The sequence below is a fragment of the Callospermophilus lateralis genome, chromosome 11, assembly GCF_048772815.1.
Source record: "Callospermophilus lateralis isolate mCalLat2 chromosome 11, mCalLat2.hap1, whole genome shotgun sequence".
Lineage (NCBI taxonomy): Eukaryota > Metazoa > Chordata > Mammalia > Rodentia > Sciuridae > Callospermophilus > Callospermophilus lateralis.
In genome coordinates, this window is record NC_135315.1 from 66,606,994 (window position 1) to 66,625,339 (window position 18,346).

Genomic DNA, 18,346 nt, shown 5'->3' on the forward strand with positions numbered 1-18,346 from the left:
GCCCGAGGAACACCCGATAACCACTGGGAGGTAAGCTGGCCAGCTCGTGTCATTTTGTCCGTCATTTTGTGTCCCTTTTTGCAGTCTCCGGTTGATATTTGTCTGTGTGCGGCTTCCGTACGATTGTGCGTAATCGCTCTGTTTTCTGGGCAGCTCGAGAAGGAGTTGACAAACTCATACTTCTCCCCTGCCACCCTGGGAGACGTCCCAGGGATTCCTGACACCCTGGGAGACATCCGAGGGATTCGGAGGGCCCATTTTTTCGGGAGGCCTACTTTCGGTTTGTGCCAAGGCCGCACAACATTCTTTGTGTCCAATCTGATATTTTTGTCTGTCTTCTTGTTTTTGTATTTCTCATTCCATCTGAAACTAACATGGGACAATCTATAACAACTCCCATGAGCCTTACTCTTGATCACTGGCAGGACGTCCAGAACCGGGCTGACAACCTGTCAGTGGAGATCAAAAAGAAAAAATGGATAACGCTCTGCACTATGGAGTGGCCGGCGTTCAATGTTGGCTGGCCAAAAGAAGGGACATTTAATCTTGATCCCATTTTAGTGGTGAAGTCTCAGGTGTTCGCCCAAGGGCCTCAAAGACACCCCGATCAAGTGCCCTACATCGTTACCTGGGAAAATTTGGTCTCTGACCCACCCCCTTGGGTCGCTCCTTTCTCTCCGTCTAAGCCTACTCCGCAATCTCCTCCCCCAACTTTTCCTCCCAACCAGCCTCTCCATCTGCCAACTTTCAACTGCTCCAAACCTCTGCCATCTTCTGCTCCACTTATCGCTGTACCTACGCCTCCTCCCCCTTCAACCTCTAGACTCTACCCATTATCGATAAATCTAAAAAGGTGACTCCAATAGGGACAGAACCCAAAAAGATTTTGCCACCGGAAGACTCCACTCTCGTAGATTTGATGACTGAAGAACCCCCATCCTATGGGCCCCAGCCTGTACCGGCTCCAGATTCCATCCAGGCTTCCTCAGAGGAAGAAGAAGAACCAGCCGAACCAGTCACCAATAACACTCCGGGCCCATCCCCCATGGTCGGGAGGCTCCGCGGCCGTCGGGAGCCAACCGCCTCGGGGGATACATCTAGAGTTCTCCACTTGCGGCAGATGGGAGGCCACGATGGGCTGTACCAATACTGGCCTTTCTCTGCCTCTGATCTCTATAACTGGAAAACACATAACCCATCCTTTTCCAGTGACCCTGTAGCTCTAACCTCTCTGATAGAATCTATTCTAGTGACTCACCAGCCAACATGGGATGATTGCCAACAGCCCCTACAGACCCTTCTCACTTCTGAGGAGAAACAGAAAGTTCTCCTGGAAGCCCGTAAAAATGTGCCCGGGGACGACGGGCGCCCCACTCAACTCCCAAATTTGATTATTGAAGCTTTCCCCTTGACTCAGCCAGACTGGAACTATACCACTGATGCAGGTAGGAACCACCTACGTCTCTATCGCCAGTTACTCATAGCGGGTCTCCATGGAGCAGGGCGGCGGCCCACCAATTTGGCTTAGGTAAGACAGACTATTCAGTGATCGACAGAAACTCCAACTGCATTTTTAGAGAGACTAAAGAAGCTTACCGGAGGTACACACCTTTTGACCCCGACAGTGAGGATCAGAGAGGAAATGTTTCTATGGCCTTTATTTGGCAGTCCACTCCAGATATTAGGACTAAGTTACAGAGATTAGATAACTTACAAGATTTTTCTCTAGCAGATTTATTGAGAGAAGCAGAAAAGATTTTTAACAAGAGAGAAACTCCAGAGGAAAAAGAGTAAAGAATCAGGAGGATGCAGGAGGAGAGAGATCTCAAATTTAAGGAAGAATTAGACAAGAGAGATCGAAAGCGTGATAAAGAATTAAGTAAGATATTGGCCACTGCAACACAGGCAGGGCAACAAGGAGATAAGCTAAGTAGGGAAAGAGAACAAGGCAGACCCCGTGTAGACCGAGACCAGTGTGCCTACTGCAAAGAAAGAGGACATTGGGTAAAGGACTGCCCAAAGAAACCCCCCAACCCTAGAAGAGGTACAAACCGGACCTCTCAATTGCTAGCCTTGGATGAAGATTAGAGGAGTCAGGGCCAGGAGCTCCCCCCTGAGCCCCGGGTAACCCTGCAAGTAGGGGGGCAACCTGTAACCTTCCTAGTAGATACGGGAGCCCAACACTCGGTGCTAACACGGGCACCAGGACCTATGAGCCACAAGACAACATGGGCCCAAGGCGCCACCGGGAGCAAACCGTACCAATGGACCACCAAAAGAGAAGTACACCTTGCCACAGGTAAAGTTTCCCATTCATTTCTGCATGTGCCTGATTGTCCGTATCCATTACTGGGAAGAGACTTATTGACCAAATTGAGAGCCCAAATTTATTTTAAAGATGGGAGTGCCTCCATCACGGGACCAAACCAGGCCCCTTTACACGTATTGACTTTCAAATTAGAGGACGAATATAAACTTTTTGACAAACCTTCTGTACCTATGAAGGACATGGACTATTGGCTTGATTCATACCCGGAGGCCTGGGCTGAAACTGGAGGAATGGGAATGGCTAAACAACAACCTCCAATAGTCATTCACCTTAAAGCAACCGCTACTCCCATAAACATTAAACAATATCCTATGTCGAGGGAAGCTCACCGGGGCATCAGACCACATATCAAACGCCTCCTAGACCAAGGCATCCTAACTCCTTGCCAGTCACCCTGGAACACCCCATTGTTGCCAGTCAAAAAGCCAGGAACAAATGACTACAGACCTGTCCAAGATTTAAGAGAGGTAAACAAAAGGGTAGAAGATATTCACCCCACGGTGCCTAACCCTTATAATCTCCTCAGCACCTTGCCTCCTACCCATACTTGGTATTCCGTTTTGGAGCTAAAAGATGCCTTCTTCTGCCTAAGATTGTCTCCCCAAAGCCAGGCTCTCTTTGCATTCGAATGGAAGGATGCCGAAGAAGGAGTCTCTGGACAGCTGACCTGGACAAGACTGCCACAAGGGTTTAAAAACAGCCCGACGCTCTTCGATGAGGCCTTACAACAGGATCTGGCCGATTTCCGTGTAAGACACCCCTCCTTAATTATGCTTCAATATGTAGATGACATCTTGCTGGCTGCTACTTCCGAGGAGGATTTCCTGGCAGGTACGGAAGCATTACTACAGACTTTGGGGCAATTGGAGTATAGAGCGTCAGCTAAGAAGGCCCAGATCTGTCAGACAACAGTTACTTATCTTGGCTACGAACTTCATGATGGCCAGCGATGGTTGACAGCTGCCAGGAAAGAGACTATCTCGAGCAAACCAACCCCCCAGAGTCCCAAGCAGCTGCAGGAGTTTCTAGGAACCGCAGGTTTCTGTAGACTCTGGATTCCTGGGTTTGCTGAGATAGCAGCCCCCCTGTATCCTCTGACTAAACAGGGTAACTCTTTTGATTGGACGGAAGAACACCAATTGGCATTTGATCGCATCAAATTGGCCCTTTTATCTGCCCCCGCCTTAGGCTTACCAGATATTACCAAGCCTTTTGACCTATTTATAGATTAAAAGCAGGGTTATGCAAAGGGAGTCTTAACCCAAAAATTGGGGCCATGGAGGCGTCCCATAGCCTATCTGTCTAAGAAACTGGATCCAGTGGCATCAGGATGGCCCCCATGTCTTCGGATGATAGCAGCTGTGGCTGTCCTGATCAAAGACGCCACCAAACTAACTTTGGGACAACCATTGACTTTATTAACCCCTCATGCTATTGAGACAATAATTCGCCAACCGCCCGATCGCTGGGTGTCAAATGCCCGACTCACCCATTACCAATCTTTGTTGTTGGACACTGACCGAATTCAGTTTGGCCCCATAGTCACACTGAATCCAGCGACCCTCCTACCGCTCCCAGGAAAAGCTAATCCTCACAACTGCCAGCAGATTCTCGCAGAGACACAGGGAACCCGGCCAGACCTCACGGACCAACCCATGAAAGATGCAGAGCTGGTCTGGTACACGGACGGAAGCAGTTACCTACTCAATGGAGAATGGCAAGCGGGAGCAGCCATCACCACTGAATCTGAGGTAATATGGGCGAGTGCATTGCCGGGAGGGACATCAGCCCAGCGGGCAGAACTGATAGCTCTGACCCAAGCCTTAAAATCGGCAGAGGGGAAGAAACTAAACGTGTACACAGACAGCAGGTATGCTTTTGCCACGGCTCATATACATGGAGAAATTTACAGACGCCGGGGATTACTGACTTCAGAAGGAAAGTAAATTAAGAATAAGACTGAAATATTGGCTTTGCTTAAAGCTTTATTTCTACCCAAAAAGTTAAGCATTATGCATTGCCCTGGTCATCAAAAAGGAGACAATTCAGAAGCCAGGGGAAACAGATTGGCAGATGAAACAGCCAGAAAGGCAGCTTTGGGGCCCCAACTCTTGGTGATGACCCTATTGCCCCAGCACACCCCACATGTGGACTCTTCACTACGAGACCATAAGGACCAATGGATCTATGAGGATAAGGACTTAGATATCGTCCAGAAACTAGAGGCCACTTACAACTCAGAGGACAATACCTGGGAGCATCAAGGAAAAACCATAATGTCCCTTAAAAATGCCAAAGAACTAATAAAATCACTACATGGACTAACGCACCTGGGGGCTAAAAAGATGAAAAAACTCTTGGACCGTGGAGAGGGTACTCTATATCTCCCAAACAGGGATCGACTACTCCAACAGGTGGCAGAAAATTGTCAAGCATGTGCTCAGGTAAATGCTGGTAAAGTTAAGATTGGGACAGGAGTCCGAGTTAGAGGACACAAACCTGGAACACATTGGGAGATAGACTTCACTGAAGTCCAACCTGGTATGTATGGATATAAATATCTTCTAGTCTTTGTTGATACCTTTTCCGGATAGGTAGAGGCATTCCCCACCCGACATGAAACTGCCAAGGTCGTTGCTAAGAAGCTATTAGAAGAAATTTTCCCAAGGTATGGGGTACTTAGAACAATTGGGTCAGACAACGGGCCTGCCTTCGTCTCCCAGGTAAGTCAGGCAGTGGCCAATTCGCTGGGGATTAATTGGAAGTTACATTGTGCATATAGACCCCAAAGCTCAGGGCAAGTAGAAAGAATGAACAGAACAATCAAGGAGACTTTAACTAAATTAACACTTGAAACTGGCACTAGAGACTGGGTACAACTCCTACCCTTAGCTCTATATCGAGCCAGGAATACTCCTAACTCTCAGGGACTAACCCCCTTTGAAATCCTATATGGTGCTCCACCACCTGCTGTTAACTTCTATGAAACTGAAATTTATGCCTCCCTTACCCCATCCATGCAGACTCATTTACGTGCACTGCAACTAGTCCAGGACGAGGTCTGGAAACCATTGGCAGCGGCATATAAGGAAGAACTCAAAACTCCTTCGGTGCCACACCCCTTCAGGATCGGAGACACCGTCTGGGTACGCAGACATCAGACCAAAAATCTTGAACCACGGTGGAAAGGACCTTACACCGTCCTGCTGATCACACCGACAGCACTGAAGGTAGACGGCATAGCTTCTTGGATCCACGCCTCTCACGTGAAAGCTGCTCATCCACCGGTCTTGACCAACACCCCAGAGACATCAGGATGGAAGCTACAACGCACTCCAAACCCACTAAAGATAAGACTTACACGCTGTTAACCGTTCTTGCTCTTTGCTCTACTCCCCTTGTCTTAGGTAGTAACCCCCATGCTCCCATGAAGTTGACTTGGCAGGTATATTCTCAAACCGGGGAGGTAATTTGGTCTATTACAGCAACCCATACCCCTGGCACATGGTGGCCTACCCTGACCCCAGATTTTTGCCAACTAGCCGCTGGATTAGACTCATGGGATATTCCTGACAAATACATGGCCAACTCCAGACCTACATGGCCCCCAGGCCTCAGCAAGGCACTAATTATGAATGCTCAACCCAGGTCGCTAGGTGCCGGCTAGCCCAAACTGACTTTTATGTCTGCCCTCGGGACGGTAGAGACAGATCACAGGCTTATAGATGTGGGGGATATGAAGCATACTTTTGCTCCTCCTGGGGCTGCGAAACAACAGGAGATGCATACTGGAGCCCCACCTCAAGCTGGGACCTGATACAGGTGGCCAAAAATTTTACGACCACCAATTCAGATGGCCATGCATGCAACAGGGAAAACTCACAATTTCAGGCGGGCCAGTCGCTGCCCCTTAAGATACAATTCACGGACAAAGGCAGGGAGACTATCAACCCCTGGCTTACTGGAAGAACATGGGGACTCAGATGGCACTTGCCTGGAAATGATCGAGGTGTAATTTTCAAAATTAGACTATCTCAAACCCCAGCTATGATTAGCTCTATAGGACCTAACCCTGTACTTGGAGGCCAAAAGATCCCTTCACCGCCTAAACAGCCCAAGAGCTTGGCAACAACTCCCTCCAGTAAGCGGCCCGTGCCTCAAATGGTAACCATGGACTATCAATCCTCTAGTTCTTTCCCTGAACCCGTTTACCCAGGGACTGGAGATCAACTATTAGATTTGATTCGAGGAGCATTTTATGCCCTCAACCCCACCAACCCAGATCGCACCCAAGATTGTTGGCTGTGTCTTACCTCCAGTCCACCCTATTATGAAGGGATAGCAATGATGTCTAATTGGAATAGTAGTACAAACCCTGACCCTAAGTGTGTATCCCTACCCAGCTATAAGCTTACCATCACTGAAGTATAAGGACAAGGGTCTGTATAGGGAACGTACCCCTATCACACCAACCTCTTTGTAATACGACCCTCCCAACGACAGGCTCACAAAATAGCTATTTATGGGCCCCCCTGGAACTTACTGGGCCTGCAACACTGGGCTGACCCCCTGCATTGCAACACTGGAACTTACTGGGCCTGCAACACTGGGTTGCCCTCAACGCAACCACTGATTTTTGTGTGTTGATACAATTATGGCCCAGGATATCATATCTAAGATCAGACTATGTCCTAGGACATCTAGAAGGGCAGAAGCGGTACCCTAGAGAGCCCATAAGCCTGACTATAGCCATACTGCTGGGCTTTGGAGGAATAGCCACAGGGGTAGGAACAGGAACTGCAGCCTTAGTGCAGGGAAACCAATTCTTACATTTACAAGCAGCTATGAACGAAGATCTAACTGCAATGGCCAAGTCTATCACAGTCCTAGAAAAATCTCTCTCTTCCCTCTCGGAAGTTGTGTTACAAAATAGGAGAGGATTAGATTTACTGTTCCTTAGAGAAGGTGGCCTCTGTGAAGCCCTAAAAGAACAATGTTGTTTCTACGCTGACCATACGGGGGTTGTTAGAGAGACCATGAAAAAAGTCACTGAAAGATTAGCGAATAGACAAAAAGAATTTGAAAATCAACAGGGATGGTTTGAACACTGGTTCAGTAAGTCCCCTTGGTTAACAACTTTGTTATCCGCGGTAGCTGGACCCTTGATTATTTTACTGATAATCTTAACGTTTGGGCCTTGCATTCTCAAAAGATTAATACGATTTATAAAAGAAAGACTGTCCATTATTCAGACCATGGTTCTTACTCAGCAGTATCAGTTGCTCCAGCAGCAAACAGGGTCACAGACCGATCTGGCTCAAGAACCTGAACAGGCAGAACAATGGATATAAGATTCTATCCATGAAATAGAAAAAGGGGGGAATGTAAGACCCCAGCCCAGAAACCCCAGGCCCCATTGTGAAACCATCAGGGCGTGTTGCTAACCCACATAAAGAGATGTCTATCTGTTAATCAGTTAAGGGTAGTCTATTGTGAGGGGACAGGATGGTGGAGGAAGAACAGAAAAGCAGATCCCAAGGCATGCCTGAACAAACAGGAACTGATAATGATAAGCAGGAACATAAAAACCAGAGTGTTAATATGTAACTGTCATGAGGTTTATCCAGGAACATAAAGTGAAAAACAATTTTGCCCTTCAGGTAATCTATATGTTGGGTTCAAAATAACCAATAAGAAACCTGTCATTTCCCGCGCGCACGAAACCTGCCCCATTATCCTATAAAAGACCTGTACCCCAAAGCCCGGTGTGCCAGTTCACCAAAGCTCCGGCTGAGGTTTTGCTGAGCACCCGCAGGCGTCTGTGTCTGAATAAACCTCTTGCGTTTGCAGCCAGTGCCTCGTGCGTCTTTCTTGGACAGGGAATCGGTCGGTCTTTCAGAAACCTCATCTCTAAATGAAGTAAAAATAACCCTAAGACTGAGTCTCAGTAGTCCATTGTTCCTAAATTCAATCTCTAGTATCCACCATAAAAAAAAATATGTACCAGTGGGCTGGGGCTGGGGCTCAGTGGTAGCTAACTTGTCTGGCACTTGGCTTAATTCTCTGCACTACATATAAGTAAATAAAATAAAGGTCTATCAACAACTAAAATATAGTTTTTTACATAGAGTACCTATTTGTTGACAGCCTGTGACCTAATTTTCTGTGTACATTAGTTCTTGAGATGGAAGTTGGCCATACATGGTGGTGCATGCTTGTAATCTCAGCTGCTTCAGAGGCTGAGATAGGAGGATCCTGAATTTGAAGTCAGTCTCAGGAATGGTGAGAAGCTAAGCAACTCAGTGAAAACCTTTCTCAAAGTAAAAATAAAAAAAAATAAGGGTAAGGATGTGGCTCAGTGGTAGTGTTCTCATGACTTCAATCCCTGGTTTTGCCTCCCAAAATATGGGACTGGGGATATAGCTCAGCTGGTAGAATGCTTGCCTTCTAAGCATGAGGCCCTGGGTTTAATTCCCAGTACCAAAAAACAAAAAAACAAAAAAGGAAAAAAAGAAAGAGAGAGATTGATCTTTCATATAGTTTAAATTTAAGTTAGTCCCACTTTTATTTTTCTGCCACACCAGAGAAAAATGTTTACTGAAATGTTTGGAATCTTTCTATGGGTCAGGGCCATTTTAATAAAAAGGCCTTACATATGAAAACAAAATGAATTTAGAACATTTATTGGGACACATAAACTACACTATCTCATTTAAAAGAGATTAATTCTTTTTAATGTCACCTAACTTTATTCTGCTTTATTCATATGTAAAAAGCTCGGATTGTTGGTAAAGATGGTGCCTGGAGGGGCTGGGAATGTGGCTTAAGTGGTAGAGCACTCACCTGGCATGCGTGCGACCCAGGTTCCATCCTCAGCACCACCTAAAAAAAAAGATGTTGTGTCCGCTGAAAACTAAAAAAAAATAAATAAAAATAAAAATAAATATTTCTTTCTCTCTCTCTCTCTCTCTCTCTCTCTCTCTCTCTCTCTCTCTCTCTGTCTCTCTTAAAAAAACGATGGTGCCTGGAGCATTTCTCCTCCAGGAGCTCAGGTCCATGACACTGAATGGCATGAACTTTTAATGGAACAATGGCATACCTCTCCAAATACCCAAAGTGGTGTGAACTCTCAGCCAATAGAGAAGTAAGAGCCCACTCCGCCCCTGCTACTCCTCATCCCCCGTTGAGCTCATAAATATCAACACCCTCTCCCTATCCCTCTCCCCATCTCCTCCCCCTCTCTTCCCCTTTTCCTCTCTCTTCTTCCCCCTTCCCCCTTCACTTCTGTGACAGGCCTCTACAGTCCTGCTTGTTGAGTTTAAGGAGCTTTTCCACCATGCCTACACAGATGATAAATCAAATCTTTTAAAAATGCTCTCTAGTTCTTGAAGAAAAATGAAATGAAATATGGGAAAATGGTCATTGATAATGGTGAAAGTGGAGTTTTGAGATGAAACTAAATTTCTCACTTTGCCAATTGCATTTGGGTGCTTGTCTCACAAATTTTGAAGAATAAAATCTATTTATTTAAGCAAGTCGAAATAGAACTCCCACCATGTGGGATGGGGAATGACACCAGATAAACTCATTTCTGTGTGCCATCTTAAAAGTTTACAGATGTTTTTCAGCAGACATGGAAAAAAATTTATTTAAAATAGGTTTTAGAAAAGGCATCCTGACTACCATATGGGTTCATTTTCATCTTTTCCGTGACCCATCTTTCCTCTTGCAACTTCACCACAGGACAAAGGACTTTGTTGAAGATGTGCACAAAAGTGGTCATTAAGGTTTTTTACATTTGAAATAGGCCTTAATGGTGCTCATTAACACATCTTCCAGTTAGCCTCTAGCTGTGGTAGAATGAGGTTCATTATCCTGATTACATTGTCATTTTCCTATCCCTTCTATTTTTTACTTATTCACTATGAAAAAAGAATCCTGGATTTGAATATATGTACAGAGAGTTAGAATTCTAGAGGTTTATTCTCAGAACTAGGAAGAGCTAAGCTGAAGTTCTAAAATTTATATTGTTGTTCTGAATTTGTGATACTGCTTCCCCTACATTTAAAAAGCTCAGGAGTCATGAGGAGCATTGAGTTAAAATCCAGCATCAGCAACTTAATGAGGCCCTAAGAAACGCAAAGGGACCCTGTTTCCATATAAAAATATTTTAAAAGGGCTGGGGATGTGTTTCAGTGGCTAAAAAACACAGGGTTTAATTTCTGGTACAAAACACACACACACACACACACACACACACACAATCACACACACACAAGCTCTAAAAGTACAACCTCTCTTGTGCATGGAAACAACAAATGAAGTTGGGGTTCTCTTCAGATAATTATTCCAGTCTTCACCACACAATGTGGGAACATGCTGGACTCATGGCACATGGATGCCCACAAAGGGCTTTAGAGACAAGCTGAAAACACCATACAATTATGGAACAAAATGCCCAGGTTTTTAACTAATGATCTAAGCTTCACTAGACTAGTAAGGGTGGGGGATGGAGGTTGATCTGCCACAGAGACCCTCTGAGGAGTCCTGTGAAGATAGCCTTAGGCCTGAGCCTACACAACTCTATTTTTAAAATTCTAGTTTCAAACCTGCAGTCTCACCAGGCACACACACACACAGCACTCCAATATGGCCTCAAACAAGTTATTTCCCCTCAACCTGATAAATAGAGTGAAGCCCCTGACAGGCTCTCCTAGCCTGATAAGAGAGAAAGGCAAAAATATCAGGTGGAGTCCACCAGACAAGATGTTTCTGAACCCAAAGTAAATGATAATGAGAAACCTGGTGGTAGCTGAAGAAGATTGTAAGGGGGGGGGGTGTCAAAAAGCCAAAATTTTATGTAAATAACACAGCTAATGAACAAGGATTCAGCCAGCCAAAACAAGGATGCACTTGAGATGGAGAGCCTGATGAGGACCTGACATCCCATTTGTTGTTTTCATTTCCTGATCCTCTGCATAATACTCACCACTCTCCAACTCTATGCCCTTGTCTGGACCCTTGTGAGAGCTGCAACTACTCCCTATTACCCTCTCCTCAACAAGTCATCTGCCTCACACCAGGAAAGCCCTGCCTTGGTTTTTGTCCTGATCACCCTGGTCTGAGTGAGTGTGTATATGCTGGACATAAAGCCTAAGGCTTGAGACTTTTGAATTTAGCATGCAGAGGGAATGTCTGTAATTAGCCTGTCATTATTACGTGTTCTTTGCAGTGATTAGAATTAATTTATAATTGTTAGCTCTGAATGGATTATGTCTATTGCAGTACCTAGCATTAAGAATTGTTGTTTTCTTGATTAAGAACCTAGAGAGTGAAATTATGTTAAGTAATTGAATGAATAAAGCATTTAAACGGGCAGCAGTGCATGGAAATTCTTTATTTCTCTCCTGTACTGCATATATCACAGTTGTTGCCCCCTCACAACAAGTCCCTAGCCACAATTTTTATTTTCTGCATTGCCACTTTTGCCAGCTTCAAACAACCTACTTATCCAGTCTCAAGACAACAAGGCACACTTATCATTTTTTTGCTTTCAGTGTTTTCAGAATTCTCCCTGTGATTTGTTTTCAGCTTCTTCTCATCACAGAAAATTGGGCTCCTGATCCATGACAGAAAGCATACAAAACAATTAAAAGAATGGCACCTAAGAGACTGATTGGACAAGTCTTCAGGCACTGACTCCAACCTAAGCCGAGTGGGCCAAGAATCAAGTCCAAAAGGCAAGCTGTTAAAAGACTAAGGATGAGGGCTGGGGATATGAACTTAAATAAGAGTAATTAAAATACTTCTTATAAGATATCTGCTGTTTTCCAGATATTCACTGTACCACATATGATTAAAACCTGACATTTTCCCTCCAGTGGTTATATTGTTGTCTATAACTGTATAAAAAGTCACTCTAAAACATACTTGTTCACATTTGGATTGAACTGCATTCATCTGCAATATTTTTGCTGCATATGTTTAGCTGTTAAGATTACTGAACTTCAGAGGATAATCTGGCTGCCAAAAAAAAAGTACCCTGAATCTTCTTCACATGATATCTCAGAATCTAATAAATTAAGGTGAGCTTGTTCTCATTGAGGAGACAGTGTTCTAAAAGCAAAAGCAAAAACATTAAAAAGTATTTCCTTACTAGGTATCTTGTAAGGGTAAAATTTCTAAGCTGTTTCTAAACTGCAAAGCCTGAGTTAAAGTGTGAAAGACTGGGCATTGTAAAGCTTCTAAGCTACAAGGCTTGGGTTAAAGAGTAAAAGACCAAGTATTGTTAAGTTTCCCTGCTATCCCCAAAACTTGAAATTCCTGTAGCTGTTAAGACAATACCCGAACTGCTCAGTAAATATTTCCATTGACTCCCTGGTTGTCTAATAACTTGGGACTCTGAGTAGTTTGTCACGTAGGCATTTAGGCCCTAAAGCCAATCAGTTTGAATGTGTGCCCCACTTAGGAATGACCATACACCCCCTGTCCAATCTGTTCCCGCCAATGAATGTACTAATCATGTCTCAGAGTTGTTGTTCAATTTTCCCGTGCCCCATGATGATTTGTTCTGATGTATGCAAAGCCCCCACCCTCCCCAAAAAGTGTACTTAAGCTCTGCTTGACCTCTGCTCTGGGCTCTGGGCTGCTCTCCCTAATTGAGCGAGCCTGCCTGGAGCTTCAGTGCGCTGAATTGGATCCTCAATAAACTCCCTCTTGCTTATTGCATAAAGTCAGTCTCTTGGTGGTCTCTTCCTCCGACACTTTGCCGAACCCTTACAATCTGATTAGTACTCTTTCATATCCACAACTTTATAAAAGACATAAAAAAGAAAAAGAAGAAGAGCCCTGACCCAAAGTTTGTAGAATGCATGCTGCATTTGGCTAGAGTAGGAGTAAAATCGCATTACCAAATTTCTGTACACAGATAAGGCTAAAGGACCCATGCTATTATGTCACTAATTCTGCCTTTTGTAATAGATGAGGTTTATACAACTGTTCAGTGTCAAAAAATATTTTCAAAATCCCACAAGTATTGTGTGTGTGTGTGTGTGTGTGTTTATATGAGTGTAGTGCTTGTGGTTAAACTGAGAGAATTAATATTCCTGAGCTATATCCTCAATTTTTTTCTTTTCTTTTTTTTTATTTTCAAACAGGATCTTACAAAGATGCTTTGTTGTATGCCCACAATTTTTAAAGTACATATGAAGATCAAATATGCCTGACACAAAGGAAAAACTTACCTCCTTTAGAAGCCATGATTCATCATTATTTTTAAGTAGTGACATTTATTCAAAAAGGGGATGGGGGTTACACACAAATGTGGCTCATGTCAGCAACCTTAATAATTTGGGAGACATAAGCAGAAGAATCACAATTTCAAATTCAGCCTAAATAATATAAGAGTGCCCTAAGAAACTAAGCAAGACTTTGTGTGAACATTAAAAATAAAATAATATACATTTTAAAAAGCCTGGTGATATAGGGGTTTAGGAGAACTACCCTGGGTTAAGTATTCATTCCTCTCCCCTTAAAAAAAGAAAAAAAAAAGATTAAAAAAAAGAAAAACAAAATTTTTACATCTGATGAACTTTTTATTCAATGGGGATAATATGTTTGAGAAAAACGTCTAAAGCTTATACCAAGGATTTAAAATAAACTTGGGAAATTGTTGAAAATTGAATTGAAAAATCAAGAACAAGCAATATTTTTAAAATTTCTTATCAGGAGAAATTTGAAAACAGGAATATTTCATTTCAGCCATGATGAAAATGCAGGATGCTATGGAAACTGCAACAGAAGAAATGTATCTGTATCACAAAAGTTTTGTAAATGAAAAATATGAAACACTACATTAAAAAGTGAGGGTGAGAAAACATTAAGGCCATATGTGTAATCTAAAATAAATAATATGCTAAATCTCCACTATATAAATTTTATCTGGGAGTATGTTTACAAAACAACACAATACTCCTTGCATAAAGCAGAGGATTTGTGATGGTCTCAAAAACGATTTCACATTTTTGGCTGTTGTACAGGGGCTTATGTCAAAAAAGCAAGGTTTGGGGCTCAAGCAGTTGAATGAAGATGTGAGGAACTTTGGGGATGGTAGGCATGCTACTGTTGAAGGCAGCAATAGCCCATAACCAAACTCTAGCTTCTATCCCTCAGCCCCCAAATTATTAAATAGTATTTTTTTATGCAGGTCAGACAAAGAAGGCATATCAACAACATTTTACTGATTTAAGAGCATGCTCACAAACAAATGTTTTTGACCTTGAGTACATAGATTGAATATGAGTGTTTATGACTTTGGTGACTTGCTAAAAATACAGCCCTCTGGAAGCCTTGCCAGGTACTAACATACTTGGTCTTTTTTTGTCCTTAGATGCCTCATGGCATTGAGCATTTTACAACTTCTACTGTAAGGAGCAATGCTAACCTCTCCATTCTTAAGGTGCAACACAGAATGCTGTTTATCTCTAATTCTTACAGAAAAAAAAATAATAATCTTGCTCTCTTGCCGCCTGGGTAAATTATTTTTTAAGTCCACCAGTTTTGCTTAACAGGTAAAATGGGGTAAACTTGAATACCTGGGCTGGCCATGCCAGTTGTTCACTGGAGCCATTGGCTGCTGTTGTTTCATTTTATGCATCATCCATTGACTGGACTTGAAGGCCTTTATCCTTCTTCTTCTCCCCAGTCTCAATCATCACAATGGAGAAGGTTGATGGGTATTTTCAAAATACAGAGCTCTTACTCTACTGGATATACTTTGGATTCCTATACTTCTTGATTATCTTGCAATTTCTCATTCTGGTAGTCTCTCATACACTTGCATCAGTTTTTGCTTTCAGATCTATAGAAACCATTCATCCCATGAATAGTGCACCTGCACATGACTCATTTGACTACTTTTCCAAATCATCTATGCTACTGCTGCCACTTTTTTCTTTGGCCAGGGGCTGGGGCCTGGGCTTCAACAATTCATTGATAGTTCAACTTCCAAGGTTTATGTTTGCACACAGTGCAGTCAGAATTCTTATTTCTGTTTACAAGAGACTAATCCCAGTATGTCACAGCTCTCCACAGGAGTTCACTGTAATTGGAATGAGGCAACAAAGTGTTGTATGCTTCTTTGTGTCCATAGTTGCCACTACTCCCCTAAAAATCTCCATTAATCTATCAGGACTGAGATAGCTCTCACCTGCAAATATCTTAATGACTATGTGAGTTGCTGTGTGGGTGTTGAGACCCAGGATGTAAAATTTTGGTCTCTAGCTATTGAGAGATGTGAGGAAGAATTGGCAGTGTAGTCATGCTTATGGAGAGGTAGCAATAGCTCCCAGGTAGCCCAGAGCATTCATCCCTCAGAATCCTGCATCATTCCATAGGCCTTTTTATATATAGGCCAGAAAACAAAGGTGCATGATCAGTATTTTACATAGTGAAAACATGCTCAGAAGAAAATGTTTATGACAATAAATGTATACACTTAATCAAGTTATTCATTACTTAAATAAATGATAATAATATAAATAATCATCATCATCATAATAATAACAGTAACCTCCTGGAAGCATCATCAACAGAGTAGCTATAGCCATGTTAGGCCTTTTCAATGATCCACCCTTATAGGTTTCATCATCAAAAAATCTACACACCTGAAGTCTTCGGCAATGATCTATTAGCAAGGAGGTAAGAGCTCTGCATCCACAGGCCTCAAAAAATATGCTGTATTGTGATATGACTAGAACACAATCCCCCTGTCTAGGATTACTAAAAGCCATCTCCAGACGGTATCTAAACAAGCTCATCATTCTTGAAACTTATCATTGATCAACTGCTGTGTGGCTGCATCTAAAGATATCATATATATTGAAGTCATACTGATATTATCATATGGCAGAAACCCATTCCTGTGCTGCTGATAACAAACCAACTGCTATGTGATTTTGCAACACAACTTTTTGTATTTGATATTTTTTCTTTATTAACTAGAGTTAGAACCTGCTTTGTATGATTTAAGGTTTGGCTGTGTACTCTGTATCTTATTCACCAAGGTTACATAAAAATAAAGAAAATACCTCATCCTCATGAGTTTAAAATTTTATTTATCATATAGTCTTCTCTTTAGCTATAACCACACCATAATTTTCCATAGGCTGTATGGTTTGAACCTAGTATCCTAATAATGCCAGAAGAAAAACCAGAAGTTCAAACATATTGAGTAACATTTTCAAATTAAATCAAAGTTTAGGCAGTAAAAATTTGTCTGGATAAAATGGACATCAACAGACTGTTGACTATAATAGATAATGTTACCTTCAGTATACATTGAAATATGGGTTTCAATATTTAAATGTTAGGAAGTAAGCCAGAATTAATAAAGGGGTGATTATTACAGCTGGTTCTCTGCTTATCATTTCAATTTTGCCCATTCATAAACCAGGAAACAAGAGCCAATATTGTAATGCATGTCTGTAATTTCAGTGACTCAAGAGGCTGAGGAAGAAGGATTTTAAGTTCAAGGCTAGACTCAGCAACTCAGTGGGTCCTTAAGCATCTTAGTGAGAACTTGGCTTGTCTTTAAAAACAAATGGGATGGAGATGTGATTTGTGATAAAGTGTTCTGAGTCCAATCCTGGGTACAAAAAAAATTCTGCTTTTTTGTGCCACTATTTAACTTCTAAGAAAATAATGAAAGATTGATAATTCATGTAGTCTAGAGGATGTGAATTGTGGCTTTGGGGTCACATAGAATTGATCCTGAATTCCAGTAAAGTTGCTTAATATTCAGAAGACCTTTCAAATATTCTTTCACACTGAACAGCTATGTAAACCTCATCCATTACAAAAAGCAGAATGATACCGAGTGTCAACATATTAGCAATTCTTTAGGCCTATCTGTACACATAAAGTTGACAATGTGTTTTTACTCCTCTTGTAGCCAAAATGCAGAGTATATTTCCCAAATTTTGGAACTAAGCTCTTATTTTTTTGTGTGGGACTTATGTAAATCTGTGACTATAAAAGTGTATTAGTCATAAAACACTTTGAATACTTTGTGTTTTTTTCATAACACTGTCACCTCCATGAGAATGAGCACACCTTAATTTATTTGATTCTGAGAAGAAGGGTGCTTTTTGGTAAGTGTATCTCCCTCTGAAGTTCAGTAACCTTACCAACTATCACCTAATGCAGTAAAAAGATCCCATATGAACCTAGGCTTAATTGATAATAAAGCCACACTGGAGACAATAATTTTATATGTTTTCTTCTTATTCAGTGATAGATATCTAATTCACTAAACATAGGCTGAATGCCAGGATTCAATCACATGTGGAACAGAAGTTATGTGAAAAACATATTGTGTCTTAAAGGTACTGGTTAAATTTTTATTAATTTAAATTTAAACTTTAATCTATTGACAGGCTTTATTGAATAATATGGAAATATGTGTAGACTTCTATGCCTTTAATGTTTGGTGATATTCTCAGAGTACCCCATACTAAAGAAGAAAATTGAAATCACAACCTTGCATTAGGCTAAAGACAAAACTGAAAAATAATTTTTTTTTAAATGTTTAGACTCTAGATTCTGGGTTACTGATGATCTGATAACTTAGAGTCTTCTCTCCAGTGATACCAATCTCTTTTGGTTAAAGTATGATATCTAAAATGAAAATGAATCTGTGCCCAGAATCCTGTGAGAAACAGTTTCCACTTTTGTACACTTCTGAGTTGTAGATGGCTGCTCTCTCAAACTGCAGAGTCTCTCCTGTTCTTTTGCCCCAAAAGAATGTTGTTTGGTATGTTTATTCCATTACCTATGACACAGAACTGAGTTGTTCATTTTTTTTCACCTTGCTGAGGTCAGGGTATTTATAGATCTCAAACATGGAATATAGCTGTGGTGAACATAGATGTCCCTGAGAGGTCAAGAGCGAATTTTAGGATGAAGCTTGAAAAATACATTTATTTATTAGTCAATTTATATTTTTTTAAATAATATTTT

At 42.0% G+C, this 18,346-nt stretch overlaps 1 pseudogene; it reads left to right on the top strand.

Annotated features, from left to right (window-relative positions):
- The first annotated feature begins 919 nt into the window (after positions 1-919).
- LOC143642323 (uncharacterized) lies at positions 920-5,012 on the top strand (annotated as a pseudogene).
- Positions 5,013-18,346: the final 13,334 nt, after the last annotated feature.